This window comes from Meles meles, chromosome 12 (genome assembly GCF_922984935.1).
Source record: "Meles meles chromosome 12, mMelMel3.1 paternal haplotype, whole genome shotgun sequence".
NCBI classification, from domain to species: Eukaryota; Metazoa; Chordata; class Mammalia; order Carnivora; family Mustelidae; genus Meles; species Meles meles.
Genome location: NC_060077.1, coordinates 56633463 through 56649375, shown reverse-complemented (window position 1 = coordinate 56649375; position 15913 = coordinate 56633463). Strand labels below are relative to the sequence as shown.

Below are 15913 nucleotides of genomic sequence, written 5' to 3'. Positions count from 1 at the left end.
TCTTATTAAAGTCAAGCATGTGTCTTTGTTTCATGTTGCTAATGATGTGGAACCATAGAGGCCCGAGTATATTTCGCCTGGACGGTGTGGGAGCAAATGCTGAGAGCTCATTACTTGGCTCCCCATTGGAATCCTGCAGGCTCCCGCTCATTGAGGAGACTGTGGGGGCTTTGACAGAATTATTATACTGAATATTTTTAGACTCATTAGCTATATCACCAAAGCAAAACATCTCTTCCTTAGATGCAAATGGCTGCAGCTACTGTGGTTTTGCTTTAGTTATTGCAGAAAAAAGGATGAAGCTTGAAAACAACTTAAGAAAAAGACTTTTCATGCCTGAATGTTTGATTTTGCAACTTATATTGGGACTGTCTGTGGCTGTTTTGCCACATTTGAGCCACTTGTATAGAACTGTTATTTACAAAGATAAACACATTCATATCCTCATATTAACCAATAATGAAAATCTTTTTTTAAGTTTTTCTATGTGTCCTATAATGCAATTCTGGATGTGAAGCTTTGATGATTATACTTTAAGCTGAAGGTTATGATATTCATTCCCAAGATTATAGAGTAACTTCTGGTGCCTGACCTAAATCTAAACTGAGAATGACTGTGTAGTTAAAATAATAATTTGGGGGAATATCTCTTCTCTAATTCGGGAATTGTAACATATGCTGCCTGGCATGAAAGATGACACAATGTCTTAGATCATTACAATACCTTAACACAGCAGTCTGATTTAAGGTTGAAGAGAAAGAGAGGAATTTCAACCTATCTCCAGATTGTCTTGCTCTTGTGGATTTCAGTTCAACTTTAATATTACTTTATTGAGGCCTTTAGTGGTTTAATTTAGGTTTAAAAAGCCCTTAAAGGAAAAAATGCACACCTTAAAATTAATTCTTTAAAGCAAGGACAGAGCACTGCACTTATGGTGCCATTTTCTGGGGAAGTTACTTTGGATCGATAGAGAATTTCGTATTTCCAAAAATAAATTAAGTTTCAGTACTTTGATGGAGAGTCTTTAATTTTGCATATATTGCTGTTTACCAGTGTGGCAAAAATTTGCCACCTCTAGCACTTGGGCTGAGATATGTTCTCTGGACATTTAAACACTTATATTTGATCTGATATATTTTGTACTTTAATGAAAAAAATTGTTGTTTGTGCACTAATATTCAATGCTTTGGAAGAAATACCCTTTGATTTTATTTGCGGTTCATTTCTCACACTACAGTGCTTTGACAATGGTGACAGTGACTTCATACATCAAGAATTTCTCCTGCTTTCCATGACCGCCAGGGAATTTGAGGGGAATACTTTACATCTGAAACATGTTTTCCTTTGGGATTCCACCATTAGAATAACAGGTCTGATCAGTAGCCCATTATGAAACAGAACTTCTACAATGGAGGAGAGAGAGAGAGAGAAAGAAAAAAAAATCTTAAAAAGCAATCATGTAATAATAAACTATAAAACTGGGAATTTTACATGCATATTAGATTTGCACTATACCTTTAGAGCTCCAATACTCTTTCTTAGGAACTTCTAACACCCTATCTTCTAATATCAAGAGCATAAAAAAAGCATTGAATAGTGTGAAGTAGGAGGTGTTTAATTTGGATGATTAGAAGACAGTGATAATGTGGTCAGTGTCGTGGAATAGTTTTTTGGAAGAGTTTGCTTCATAAGGAGTCCTAGGGAAATGACTCAAAATTCCTGTCAGTATTTCTTTAAAAAAAAAAAAAAATGAGACAAGGTATACATCAATTCCCAAAGATTTTTGCACTTCTTACAAATAAGAATTCAAAACATAAACCTTATTACTAAAGTATCTGAAGCACCATCATTTACTTAAAAATGTGTTATAAATCTGAGTGAAAGACGCTTTTTTTAAATATTAGAGGTGCAGTAAGGAAAAACAAATAAATAATCTTGTCCTAGCTGAGAGAGACAGACAACAAACAAGATAAGTCAATATATAGTGTGTTAAGAAAGAGATCCAGAATATGGATAAGAAGGTTGAGGTTGGGGATGGCATCCTAGATTAGGACAATTAGAGAAGGATTAGTGATACGGGTTCTTTGAGTAAAGATATGAAGGAATCAAGAGAGCTAGTCATGTGTATATAGAGGGGAAGAGTGTTAAAGTAATAGAGTATCCACAAAATTACTAGGAGAAGAGCATGTCTGGGAAAAGAAAAGGAGCAAAGGGCTAATATGAAGGAGCAAAAAGTAAGAGGAGGACAGAGAGTAATTAAGAGCCATGTTATTTATTTGATTTGTTTTGTTTTCTCCAGATTTTTATTTATATTCCGGTTAGTTAACACAGAGGCTAATACCAGTTTCAGGTGTAGAATTTACTGATTTCCTCACTTAACATACAATATCCAGTGCTTATTACAAGTGCCTTCCTTAATACCCATCCCCAGCCCACCTCCCATCCAGTAATCCTCAGTTTATTCTCTATAGTTAAGAGTATGTTTCTTGGATTGCCTCCCTTTTTCCCTCTATGTTCATTTGTTTCATTTCTTAAATTCCACATATAAGTGAAATCATATGGTATCTGTCTTTCTCTGACTTATTGCACTTAGCATAATACTCTCTTGCTCCATCCATACCATTGCAAATGGCAGGATTTCATTCTTTTTTTTTGAATTTTGAATATTTGAATAATATTCTATATGATAATATTTGAATAATATTCTAGTGTGTGAATATATACCACATTTTCTTTATCCATGTATCAACTGATGGACATTTGAGCAAATCAAACTGGTCCAGCACCAAACAGATGTCCACCACAAAGAGGCTGTAGAGGAAGAAGCACATGACTGCCCCTGCCATGTGCTTCTTCCTCTACAGCCTCTTGGTGGTGGACATCTTTTACACCTCTAGTGGGATCTCCTAGATGCTACTGTACTGCTCCTGGAGAAGAAGACAATCTCCTTCACCTGATGTGGGACCCAGCTGTTTGTGTGGGCCCTGGGAGAGTACCATACTGTCTTAATCACTACAGCTTTGTAATATAACTTGAAGTCTAGAATTGTGATACCTTCAGCTCTGCTTTTCTTTTCTTTCCTTTTTTTTTTTCAAGGTTGCTTTGGCTCTTCTGGGTCTTTTGTGGTTCCATACAAATGTTAGGACTGTTTGTTCTAGCTCTGTGAAAAATGCTGGTGGTGCTTTGATAGGGCTTGCATTATATGTGTAGATTGCTTTGGTGGGGTAGTATTGACATTTTAACAATATTTGTTCCAATCCATGAGTATGGAATGTTTTGCCATTTCTTTGGGCCATCTGCAGTTTTCTTTCATCAGTGTTGTATACTTCTCCAAGTATACATCTTTCACCTCTTTGGTTAGGTTTTTCCTAGGTATCTTACTGGTTTGGGGGCAATCATGAGTCAGATCCCTTTCTTGATTTCTCTTTCTGCTGCTTCGTTGGTGGTGTATAGAAGTACAATAGATCTCTGTACATTGATTTTGTATCATGAGAATTTACCAAATTTGTGTATCAGTTCCAGCATTTTTTGGTGGAATCTTTTGGGTTTTCTATATAGAGTATCATGCCATCTGAAATAGTGAAAGTTTGACTTCTTCCTTGCTGATTGGATGCCTTTTATTTCTTTCTGTTTTGTGATTGCTGTGGTTTGGACTTCCACTACCATGTTAAATAGTAGTGATGAGAGTGGGCATCCCTGTCCTGTTTCTGAATGAAGGAAAAGCTCTTAGTTTTTCCCCATTGAGGATGGTATTAGCTGTGGGTTATGTTGCGGTGTGCTCCTTCTAAATTCACTTTGTTGAGGGTTTTTATCATGAACAGATGTTGTACTCTGCCACATGCTTTTTCTCCATCTCTTGAAATGGTCATATGGTTCTCTTCCTTTCTTTTATTAACGTGATGTATCACACTTGGTTGATTTGGGGACATTGGACCACACTTTCAGCCCAGAGGTATAAATCCCACTCAATTGTGGTGAATGATTCTTTTTAACATATTGTTGGATTTGGTTTGCTAGTATTTTGTTGAGAACCTATGCATCATATTCTTCAGGGATATTGTCCTATAGTTCTCTTTTTTAGTGGAATCTTTATCTGGTTTTGTTATCAGGGTAATTTGGCCTCCTAGAATGAGTTTGGAAGTTTTCCTTCCATTTCTGTTTTTTGGAACAGTTTGAGAAGAACAGGTATTAACTCATCTTTAAATGTTTGGTAGAATTCCCCTGTGAAGCCATCTGGCCCCGGACTTTTGTTTGTTGCGAGTTTTTTGATTACTGATTCAATTTCTTTGGTGGTTATCAGTCTGTTCAAATTTTCTCTTTCTTCCTGTTTCAGTCTTGGTACTATATGTTTCTAAGAATTTATCCATTTCTTCCAGGGTGTCCAGTTTGTTGGCTCTATTTTTTCATAATATTCTCTTACAATTGTTTGTATTTCTATGGTGTTGGCTGTTATTTGTCCTTTCTCATTTGTGATTTTATTTATTTGGATGCTTTCTCTTTTCTTTTTAATAAAGTTTGGCTAGGGGTTTTTCAATTTTATTATTTTTTTCAAAGATCTAGCTCCTGGTTTCATTGATATGTTCTATTGTTTTTTTAGTTTCCATATCATTTATTTCTGAGGATCCATATAGAGCCTTGTAAGCAATTAGCTTTTCTGCAGAGTATGATTGAAAAGCAGTGAGGATTTTGAATAGATTTATGACAAAATCTAAATTAAAGTTCAGCCAGGTCACTTTGTTAGCTGGGTTCAGAATGGACTGAAAGGAATTATAGACATAAGTAGGGAGGCTATTTTAGTAATCCAGAACAGAGATTATGGTACCTTGGATCAAGGTGGTGCCTGTCGCTGTAGTGAGAAATCATCAAATTCTGGATAGATTTTAAGGATAGTGCTAATAGAAATTTCATATGACAAGATGATAGGAGGAAGAAAAACAGGGGAGTAAAGGATGACCAAGATGATTTGCCTAAGCAAGCAGAAGAATGAAATTGCCTTTAAGAAAGGGAAGGCTGCAGAGAAGACAGGTTTAGGGGAAAGTATCAGGAGCTCAATTTTTATTACGTAAAACTTGAGATACATTTCAGACATCCAAGTGGAAATATATGGTAGACTGCTGACATATAATTTTTAAGTTCAGCAGAAATGTTCTAGCTGGAAATAATAACATGAGAGTAGTCCATATATGATGTTTATAATCATTAGACTGAATGAGATAATCTCAGAATAAGGAAATTGTCGGTTACCTTGGTAAGAGTTTTAGCTGAATTATAAGGGAGTAACAAAATCTGATTGGAGCAGTTTCAAGAGAAAATGAGGAAGAAATTGTGGAAACATGAATATAGACACCTTACTCAAGTACTTTTTTTATAAACAAAATGTAAAAAATAAATACTAGACAGTAAAATGTGACCAAGAAAGGATCTATTTTTCCAAGATGTTTGTACACTAATACAAATGATCGAGTAGAGAATGGAGAACTGATGTACCAGGAGACTTAGGGAATAATTGAAGAATTGTTGAGATACCATCCTTTGAGTTGGTGACAGAGGGTGAGACCTATTGCTCAACTTGAGAAATTGGCCTTCACAGGGAGCATCCACAATAACAGGAGAGAAAGTAAAGTATACTGGCACAAAGATAAGTGAGAAGTGGATGCTGGAAGTTTGTGAAGGTTTTTGTTTTGTTTTGTTTAATTTCCTTAATATTTTTCAGTGAATTGGAAAGCAAGTCCAGTTGTGACTAAGGATGGAGGAAGAGCTACTGGGGGTTCGGTGACAGAAAAGAAAGTTTAAAATTGTGCTCTAAGCAAGAAGAAGACCTATCTAAGAAAATAAGAGGTTTTTCATGTACCCCGGGACTGTGAGAATTCTTTTCCATTGGCTAGGCTCTACCACCATCTCCTATTTGACAGCAATTAGAGGACCAATATAATTTAAGTCACTAGATAAAGATTAAAGGGGTCCTATTTGCTTAATCTTGAGTTGCAGCACTCTCAGGCAGATGGTTTAAGGAATGACAGACCAGCCGCAGAACTAATCAGTGAGTACCTGAACTTTAGCTTAAAATTTCCATTTACAGGAAGTTGCCTCTTTCTAAGGCAGAGAGAAGAGTAATTTTTAACTCCCATAATCACATGTAAGAAATGAAAGTTGATTTATATATCATTTACTGTATACACTGTAAAATCATGACCGTAAAACCCCAAGATGAACTCCTACTATTACAACTGTACCGTCTGTGCTGAGATAGGAAGTTCACAGGCCTTGCTTTTGGTTAGAGAAAGATATGAATCTTTTTGTGGAAATGGGATGTTTACATGACTTCTATGTATGAATTACTACTTCTTCTAAATAGTAATAGTTTTTAGAAGTATTTTGTATTAGTGCCTATAACAGTTTTCCATTGTTGTATAGCAAATTACTGCAGATTTAGCAACTTATACAGTCTCATAGCTTCCATAGATCAGAAGTGTAGGCATAGTTTAACTGGGTCCTCTGCTCAGGATCTCGTAAGATTACACTCTAGTTGTCAGCAAAGCTGTGTTCCTTTCCTAAGGTCAGGATTCTCTTCCAAGGTCACATGTTGCTGCCCATACTCAGTTTGTTCTTGCTGATTACTAGCCCAGGGGTCACTCTCAGTTCCTGAGATCCCGACAGATCCTAGCTTCACTGTAACCCTGTCACCAGCCCTGTTACAGCATAATGTTTACTTTTTCAAGACCAACAGGATCCACTCTTCCTCTGTCTGCTAAGAGTTATGCAACCACATAATCTAACATAATCATCAGAGTGACACCCTATCACCTATCACACCCTTTGCCAAATTCTGCTGGCTAGAAGTAAATCACAAGTTTCTGCCTGCACACAAAGGGATTCTATAAGGCCATGACTCATTGAGAATTACCTTAGAATTCTGCTAGCACAGTGGTGTAGGGAGTATTCCTTAAGAAAATGCATCTATCTCCAAAACACTTGATTTATAAAAAGCAATTGCTAAATGTAAACTATTATGACTACTATTGTTTATAAGATACCGAAACACAAGCAAATAATTGTAGTTTCAGATTAATTTTTTTAAAAAATTCATTAAATTGGGAATTAAAAATTGTCATCATTGCCATCAAAAATATTCATTAGACATTTATTTGTACATTTCTCTCCAATGGATTGTTACCTTATAGATAAATTAGCTCACACAACGCAATGAAGCTTCAGGATTTTCCCCCCTCTTTAAACGGTACCTCTTAATAAACATTCTGAGGTGAAAAATCAAACCCAAGCAATTCAATCTTCTTTTTTTAAGATTTTATTTATTTATTTGAGAGAGAGAAAAGGCAAACATGAGGAAAAGGGAGAAGCAGAGAGAGAAGGAGAAGCAGACTTACAGAAAGCCCGAAATGGGGCTCAATCCCAGGACCCTGAGATCGTGACCTGAGCCAAAGGCAGATCTTTAACCAACTGAGCCACCCAGGTGCCCCTTAAATCTTAAATAAGTTTAGATATCTTAGCCTATTACACAATGGTTGAGCAGTAATCAACAATTTTATCCTAAAGATGACTTGCTCAAAAAAATATACTAATGCAGTCAACAGTTGAATCTCACAGATCCTTACATATGATAACTAGTAAATTAGATGATAAATTAACTCATGTTGAAAGAGGAATTTATGTCTCCTTTTGAAATATAATCTTTTATTTAAAAATATGTAATTCTAGCTTTGCGCAGTGGCAGTATCGTAGCCAATGAGGTTTATCCGAGGCGCGATTATTGCTAATTAAAACCATAAGAGACTATGGACTCTGAAAAACAACCTGAGGGTTTTGAAGGGTCAGGGGTGGGAGGTTGGGGGAACACGTGGTGGGTGATGGGGAGGGCACGTTTTGCATGGAGCACTGGGTGTTGTGCAAAAAGAATGAATACTGTTACGCTGAAAAAATTAATAAAAAGGGAAAAAAATATGTAATTCTATCTAAACTTAAGTGAAAGGCAACAAAATCATTTGGGAACAAAGCATGTTTATATTCCATATTGTACTTTAGTTCTTATTCTAGTTCTTCACTTGTGGCAGGAATTGTATAGTAAAGATGGTTATTTTCTCTTTCATTCACAAAACTGTAGAAATAAGTAGCATGTGTTTATTTTGGATAGTATAAGAATAAATGAGATGATTGATTTTTTTTTCCCAATATGCTGTGACATCAAAATTGCTAGTATGTGAAACAACTGTATTTATCTCCCTTAGATAGCTGCTGTATTAGTCAGGGTTCTCCAGAAAAATAGGATGTGTGTGTGTGTGTGTGTGTGTGTGTGTGTGTGTGTGTGTGCGCGTGCGCGTGTGCGCGCACACGCGCACACAAGCATGTGTATGGGAGAGAGAGAGAGAAAGAGAGGGAAGTATTTATTTTAAGGAATTGTCTCACATGATTGTGGAGTCTGGTGAATTCAAAATCTGTAGGGAAGGCTGGCAGGCTGGAAACTCAGGGAAGTGTTGCAGTTCTACTCTGAAGGCAGTCTGCTGAGAGGATTTTGTCTCTTGGGAGACTTCAGTCTTTTTTTCTAAGGCCTTCAACTGATTAGATGAGATCCACTCATATTATGGAGGGCATTTTGCTTTACACAAAGTCTGCTGATTTAAAGTTTAATCCCATCCAAAAAATACTTTCATGGACACATCTAAAAATGCATTTAATCAAAGATCTGAGTACAGTTGTCTAGTCAAATTGACATATAAAATTAACCATCACACCTGCCTTCCCAGCAGCACCCACCCCTTCATAATGAGTGCAAATATTATTAGTGTTAATTTGTTCCATTAAAGAGGTTTTATATGATTCCCAAGGTGAAGAGCTTATAATCAAAATTAAAGAGTTTTGAATTATTCTTTTAAATTTCTATAAATTGGAGTAGGATGAGTTCGGCCATTTCATTGTCATTTTATATTCCTTTAATATACAGAACTTTGGATTCCTATAAGTTTAACATTTGTATTAATTTATTTCTAATATGTTCCTGCTCTCTGCTCTTTGCTCATTTTTTCTGTTGACGTATTATTCTTTTTTCTTACTGGTTTGAATGATCTATTTATATCATTTTCCACTTTTTTGCTTTAATTTTTTCTAGATGCAAATTTTGGGGTTTTCACTGTATTAGTGTTTTAAATTTTGTTTGTGCTCAAATGCATCTGGATTTTTCTTTTTTATTATACTATCTTATATTTAGAAAATACTTGCCCACTCCATGATCAGTTAAAAATCTATCTGGAATTTCTTTTTGTTCCTATGGTTTAGTTATTTGAATTAAATCTTCAATTCATATTTTACCAGTTTGAAATCATATTATATTTGCAGTTTTACATCCTACTTTATTTATATAAAATTATATATTGAGACTTTCACATGAAATGAAATATTATTTGGTATGTGATGTGAACTGAAGATATGATTTGTACTTTTCCAAATTTCCAGTTTCCTTAACATTGTTGATGTGGTCTGCTTTCTTTAACTTGAATTTCTTGCATACTAAGTCCTAGCTCAATGTTCTTAGTTAAGATTACTTAATATAAGTAAAATAAGAATATTAATAAGTATCTAACTCAGGTTTATGAGGAAATTAAAAAATAATAATGCATATAAAGTGCTTAGAACAGTGCCTGGCAATATTAATAGCTCATACTGTTAAATGTTAGCATTACTACATTTCTTTCACAATTATCAATTCAGATTCACTGGTGTCCCTGTTAATCTTTTCAGAAAATCCAGATTTTGATTATGGTTTTGGTATATCTTATATAGCAGCATCTTCTACTTTATTGGTTTATTCTGCCAAAAATATAACAAAAATGTGCATTCTTTGCACGTCTACATCTTTAATATGCCAGATAAATTTTAAAGTCACTTTTAAATACCCACCCCCACGTAAGTTCCACTGATATTTTGCTTTGGATTAAGTTGTACTTCTGATTTAATATAAGAATTGGTGAGGGAAAACAGTGAGGGTAAGCAAGCTTGTTCAATATCACAACAATAGTAAGAGCTGGTGCCATGACGGAAACAAAGGCAGTGTTTAATAATAAAATTATGTTTTTAAATTATTCTTTGAGGAATCACAGCAGGATTGAATCCATATATTTAATTAATAATTCATTTGTTTTGTTAAGATTTTATTTATTTATTTATTTGACAGAGAGAGACACAGTGAAAAGGAAACACAAGCAGGGGGAGCGGGAGAGGGAGAAGCAGGCTTCCCGCCAAGCAGGGAGCCTGATGAGGGATCCATCCCAGGACCCTGGGATCATGACTGGATCTGAAAGCAGAAGCTTAATGACTGAGCCACCGGGCACCCCAATGATTGCTTTTTTGTAAAATTTTGTAAAACTTATTTAGCTTGTGGCCTCTTCCTCATAGTGATATCTACAGAGCATCATGACACCTTCGCTGACTATTTCTGTCTTCATATAATTCCCTTTGCCTTTGATGATCCTGTCTCCCTCTTAAAAGGGCTCTTAGAATTAGGTTGGGCTCACCTAGATAATCTAAAATAATCTCCTCATCTGAGCATTCTTACTATATCTGGAAAGTCCCTTTGCCATATTTGGTAATGTAGTCACAGGATCCAAATTTTAGAATGGACATCTTGGGGAAGAGGAGACATGGTTTACACTTCCTCAGAATGCTTTCTCTTACCGCGCTATGGTGCTAAGAAATATGTCACTACAACTGGGAGCAAAGCAAACACTATCTTTAGCTCAGTATGCTCAGAATAAATGATAAAATGTGCATGTTAAAAAGATTTATGATTCAATGTAACACATGTTTTATTAGAGATAATATTAGACCTCTATGGGAGCATGGAGGAGGAAGAATTTTCTTTCTGCCTGGGGGCAGGAAGCCTCAGGAAAGGCTTCCTCATAGAGTAGTAATCTCTGTTGTAATACAGGACTATATTGTACAGAGTTAACCTGTAGTGATGGTTCAACAGACATAATAGCTAATAAAATTTTACAATGTACTATTTGTTGTAATTGAAGTGAAAAGAACCCAGCTTCCTTGGCACTCATTTAAGGCTTTATATTTATTTTAATTTATTAATTAAATTAATCAAATAATATTTTTGAGGACTTTCCATATGCCTGGCCCTGAATGAAGTGTTGGGAACACAAAAATGATTATCACACAACCATGCCCTCAAGGACATAATGGTCTAACAGATAAAGCAGACATACAACCAACTACCATTAGTTAGTCCTTCTCACTTTAAAAAAATTTCTGTCTTTCCTTTTCTCCAGAAATTCTACTCATATTTTCACAGCGTCCATCCAGATATCTTATTTTTCCCATTTACTAAAAGACTTCAAAATTTTCTCAGCTATCATCTTAACTCTTTTTTTTTTTTTTACTTAACTTCCAAAGCAAATTTTGAATGCCCATGAGCTATGGTTTAGGAATGCCATAAATAATTATGTGTATCAACCTCTATGTTTTGAATTTAACCTTCTGATTTTAAGTTCGACTTGAAACTTGCATTTAGAAATATTCAAAAAGTTTATTCCATTTTATAATGTATTTCAGAAACAGTGAAATCTTATTGATTTGATAATCCCACATATCATGTAATGAGCATAACAAGCTGTCAAAAGAATAAAGGAGTGACTAGATCTCCACAAAGCTCATTTACTCAAAGGGAAAGAAAAAAAAACCAATTGTTTGATTTGACAGTACTTACACTAACATGACAGAAAATACAAAAAAATTGGTTCAACTATTATACTTTCATTTATTCCAAGAACTATGACTGTCTACAAGTTGAAATTATAGCTTTTGTAGCCACTTTTGAGGTATGATTTGAGAGGTCCTGAAAGTTCCCATTATTTCTATATTATTTCCACAACCACAGTATAGTATCAAAAATTAAATTCTCAGTAGACTTATTCCCTTGGGTAAAGCAATGTTCAGATTCTTTTTTTAAATTATGGGATAACATAAAACTCTGGGGGCATCAAGTCCATTTGCCCTCATAGATTATAAACTCTATTAGGATTCGTTGTCCCGAACTCCCGCTCATCGCTGTGTATCAGACGACTTGAAAATTTATAGACAGATAGTAGTTGCCTAAGTTAGCTATTTAATTTATCTAGCAATTATTATCAAGTGTTATGGTTAAAAGTATAAGATATGAAATCAGATAGATGTGGATTTTAATCTAGGCTTTATCATTACATAGCAAGTTTTTTTCCATTGAGGTACGATTGACATATAATATTATATTAGCTTCAGGTGTATGGCATAGTGATTCAACATTTGTATACAATACAAAATGGTCACCACAATAAGTCTAGTTACCATCTACTATTTTACAAAGGTAATACGGTATTATTGACTATATTCCCCATGCTTTACATTACATCTCCTAGGACTTATTTATTTTACAACTGGAAGTTTTTACTTTTTAGTCCCCTTCCCCCATTTTGCCCCCACCAACCTGCTTTACCTCTGGAAACCACTAAACTATTCTCTGCATTTGTGAGTCTGGGATTTGTTTTATTTCTTTGAATATTTTATTTTTTAGATACCACATCTCTGTTAATCATGTGGTATTTGTCTTTCTCTGACTTATTTCACTTAGCACAGTACCCTCAAGGTCCATCCATGCTGTTGCAAATAGATCTCATTCTTTATTATAGCTGAGTAGTATTCCATCATGTGTATATATTGTTTATATATAATCTATATATCACAATTTTTATATAAAATACATGCATCTCACATCTTCTTTATCCATTCAGCCATTGATGGAAACAGGTATGTCGATTTTATCTTTAAAAAAAGTTATTAATTTCATTGAACTTTTCTTTTTTTTCCCCATTTTATTTATTTTATCAGCATAACAGTATTCATTGTTTTTGCACAACACCCAGTGCTCCATGCAAAACGTGCCCTCCCTATTACCCACCACCTGTTCCCCCAACCTCCCACCCATGACCCTTCAAAACCCTCAGGTTGTTTTTCAGAGTCCATAGTCTCTTATGGTTCGCCTCCCCTTCCAAATTTTTTTCTTTAATAAACATATAATGTATTTCTTTCCCCAGGGGTACAGGTCTGTGAATCGCCAGGTTTACACACTTCACAGCACTCATGATAGCACACACCCTCCCCAATGTCCATAGCCCCCTCCCCCTCTCCCAATCCCACCTCTCCCCAGCAACCCCCAGTTTGTTTTGTGAGATTAAGAGTCATTTATGGTTTGTCTCCCTCCCAATCCCATCTTGTTTCATTTATTCTTCTCCTATCCCCCTACCCCCCCATGTTGCTTCTCCATGTCCTCATATCAGGGAGATCATATGATAGTTGTCTTTCTCCAATTGACTTATTTCACGAAGCATGATACGCTCTAGTTCCATCCACGTCGTCGCAAATGGCAAGATTTCATTTCTTTTGATGGCTGCATAGTATTCCATTGTGTATATATACCACATCTTCTTTATCCAGTCATCTGTTGATGGACATCTAGGTTCTTTCCATAGTTTGGCTATTGTAGACATTGCTGCTATAAACATTCGGGTACACGTGCCCCTTCGGATCACTATGTTTGTATCTATAGGGTAAATACCCAGTAGTGCAATTGCTGGGTCATAGGGTAGTTCTATTTTCAACATTTTGAGGAACCTCCATGCTGTTTTCCAGAGTGGTTGCACCAGCTTGCATTCCCACCAACAGTGGAGGAGGGTTCCCCTTTCTCCGCATCCTCGCCAGCATCTGTCATTTCCTGACTTGTTAATTTTAGCCATTCTGACTGGTGTGAGGTGATATCTCATTGTGGTTTTGATTTGTATTTCCCTGATGCCGAGTGACGTGGAGCACTTTTTCATGTGTCTGTTGGCCATCTGGATGTCTTCTTTGCAGAAATGTCTGTTCATGTCCTCTGCCCATTTCTTGATTGGATTGTTTGTTCTTTGGGTGTTGAGTTTGCTAAGTTCCTTATAGATTTTGGATACTAGCCCTTTATCTGATATGTCGTTTGCAAATATCTTCTCCCATTCTGTCAGTTGTCTTTTGGTTTTGTTAACTGTTTCCTTTGCTGTGCAAAAGCTTTGGATCTTGATGAAATCCCAATAGTTCATTTTTGCCCTTGCTTCCCTTGCCTTTGCCGTTGTTCCTAGGAAGATGTTGCTACGGCTGAGGTCGAAGAGGTTGCTGCCTGCATTCTCCTCAAGGATTTTGATGGATTCCTTTCTCACATTGAGGTCCTTCATCCATTTGGAGTCTATTTTCGTGTGTGGTGTAAGGAAGTGGTCCAATTTCATTTTTCTGCATGTGGCTGTCCAATTTTCCCAGCACCATTTATTGAAGAGGCTGTCTTTTTTCCATTGGACATTCTTTCCTGCTTTGTCGAAGATTAGTTGACCATAGAGTTGAGGGTCGATTTCTGGGCTCTCTATTCTGTTCCACTGGTCTATGTGTCTGTTTTTGTGCCAGTACCATGCTGTCTTGATGATGACAGCTTTGTAATAGAGCTTGAAGTCCGGAATTGTGATGCCACCAACTTTGGCTTTGTTCTTCAATATTCCTTTGGCTATTCGAGGTCTTTTCTGGTTCCATATAAATTTTAGGATTATTTGTTCCATTTCTTTGAAAAAAATGGATGGTATTTTGATAGGGATTGCATTAAATGTGTAGATTGCTTTAGGTAGCATGGACATTTTCACAATATTTATTCTTCCAATCCAGGAGCATGGAACATTTTTCCATTTCTTTGTGTCTTCCTCAATTTCTTTCATGAGTACTTTATAGTTTTCTGTGTATAGATTCTTAGCCTCTTTGGTTAGGTTTATTCCTAGGTATCTTATAGTTTTGGTTACAATTGTAAATGGGATTGACTCCTTAATTTCTCTTTCTTCTGTCTTGTTGTTGGTGTACAGAAATGCAACGGATTTCTGTGCATTGATTTTATATCCTGACACTTTACTGAATTCCTGTACAAGTTCTAGCAGTTTTGGAGTGGAGTCTTTTAGGTTTTCCACATATAGTATCATATCATCTGCGAAGAGTGATAGTTTGACTTCTTCTTTACCAATTTGGATGCCTTTAATTTCTTTTTGTTGTCTGATTGCTGAGGCTAGGACTTCTAGTACTATGTTGAATAGCAGTGGTGATAATGGACATCGCTGCCGTGTTCCTGACCTTAGCGGAAAAGCTTTCAGTTTTTCTCCATTGAGAATGATATTTGCGGTGGGTTTTTCATAGATGGCTTTGATAATATTGAGGTATGTGCCCTCTATCCCTACACTTTGAAGAGTTTTGATCAGGAAGGGATGCTGTACTTTGTCAAATGCTTTCTCAGCATCTATTGAGAGTATCCTATGGTTCTTGTTCTTTCTTTTATTAATGTGTTGTATCACATTGATTGTTTTGCGGATGTTGAACCAACCCTGCAGCCCTGGAATAAATCCCACTTGATCGTGGTGAATAATCCTTTTAATGTACTGTTGAATCCTATTGGCTAGTATTTTGATGAGAACTTTTGCGTCTGTGTTCATCAAGGATATTGGTCTGTAGTTCTCTTTTTTGGTGGGATCCTTGTCTGGTTTTGGGATCAAGGTGATGCTGGCCTCATAAAATGAGTTTGGAAGTTTTCCTTCCATTTCTATTTTTTGGAACAGTTTCAGGAGAATAGGAATTAGTTCTTCTTTAAATGTTTGGTAGAATTCCCCTGGGAAGCCATCTGGCCCTGGGCTTTTGTTTGTTTGGAGATTTTTGATGACTGTTTCAATCTCCTTACTGGTTATGGGCCTGTTCAGGTTTTCTATTTCTTCCTGGTTCAGTTGTGGTAGTTTATATGTCTCTAGGAATGCATCCATTTCTTCCAGATTGTCAAATTTGTTGGCGTAAAGTTGCTCATAGTATGTTCTTATAATTG

At 36.0% G+C, this 15913-nt stretch overlaps 1 protein-coding gene and 1 pseudogene across 1 annotated transcript in view; both read left to right on the top strand.

Moving 5' to 3' along the window:
- Positions 1–15913, top strand: part of CCDC178 (coiled-coil domain containing 178) — a 406426-nt gene that overhangs the window by 303380 nt on the left and 87133 nt on the right. The window lies entirely within an intron of this gene.
- On the top strand, positions 7715–7821 carry LOC123954737 (annotated as a pseudogene).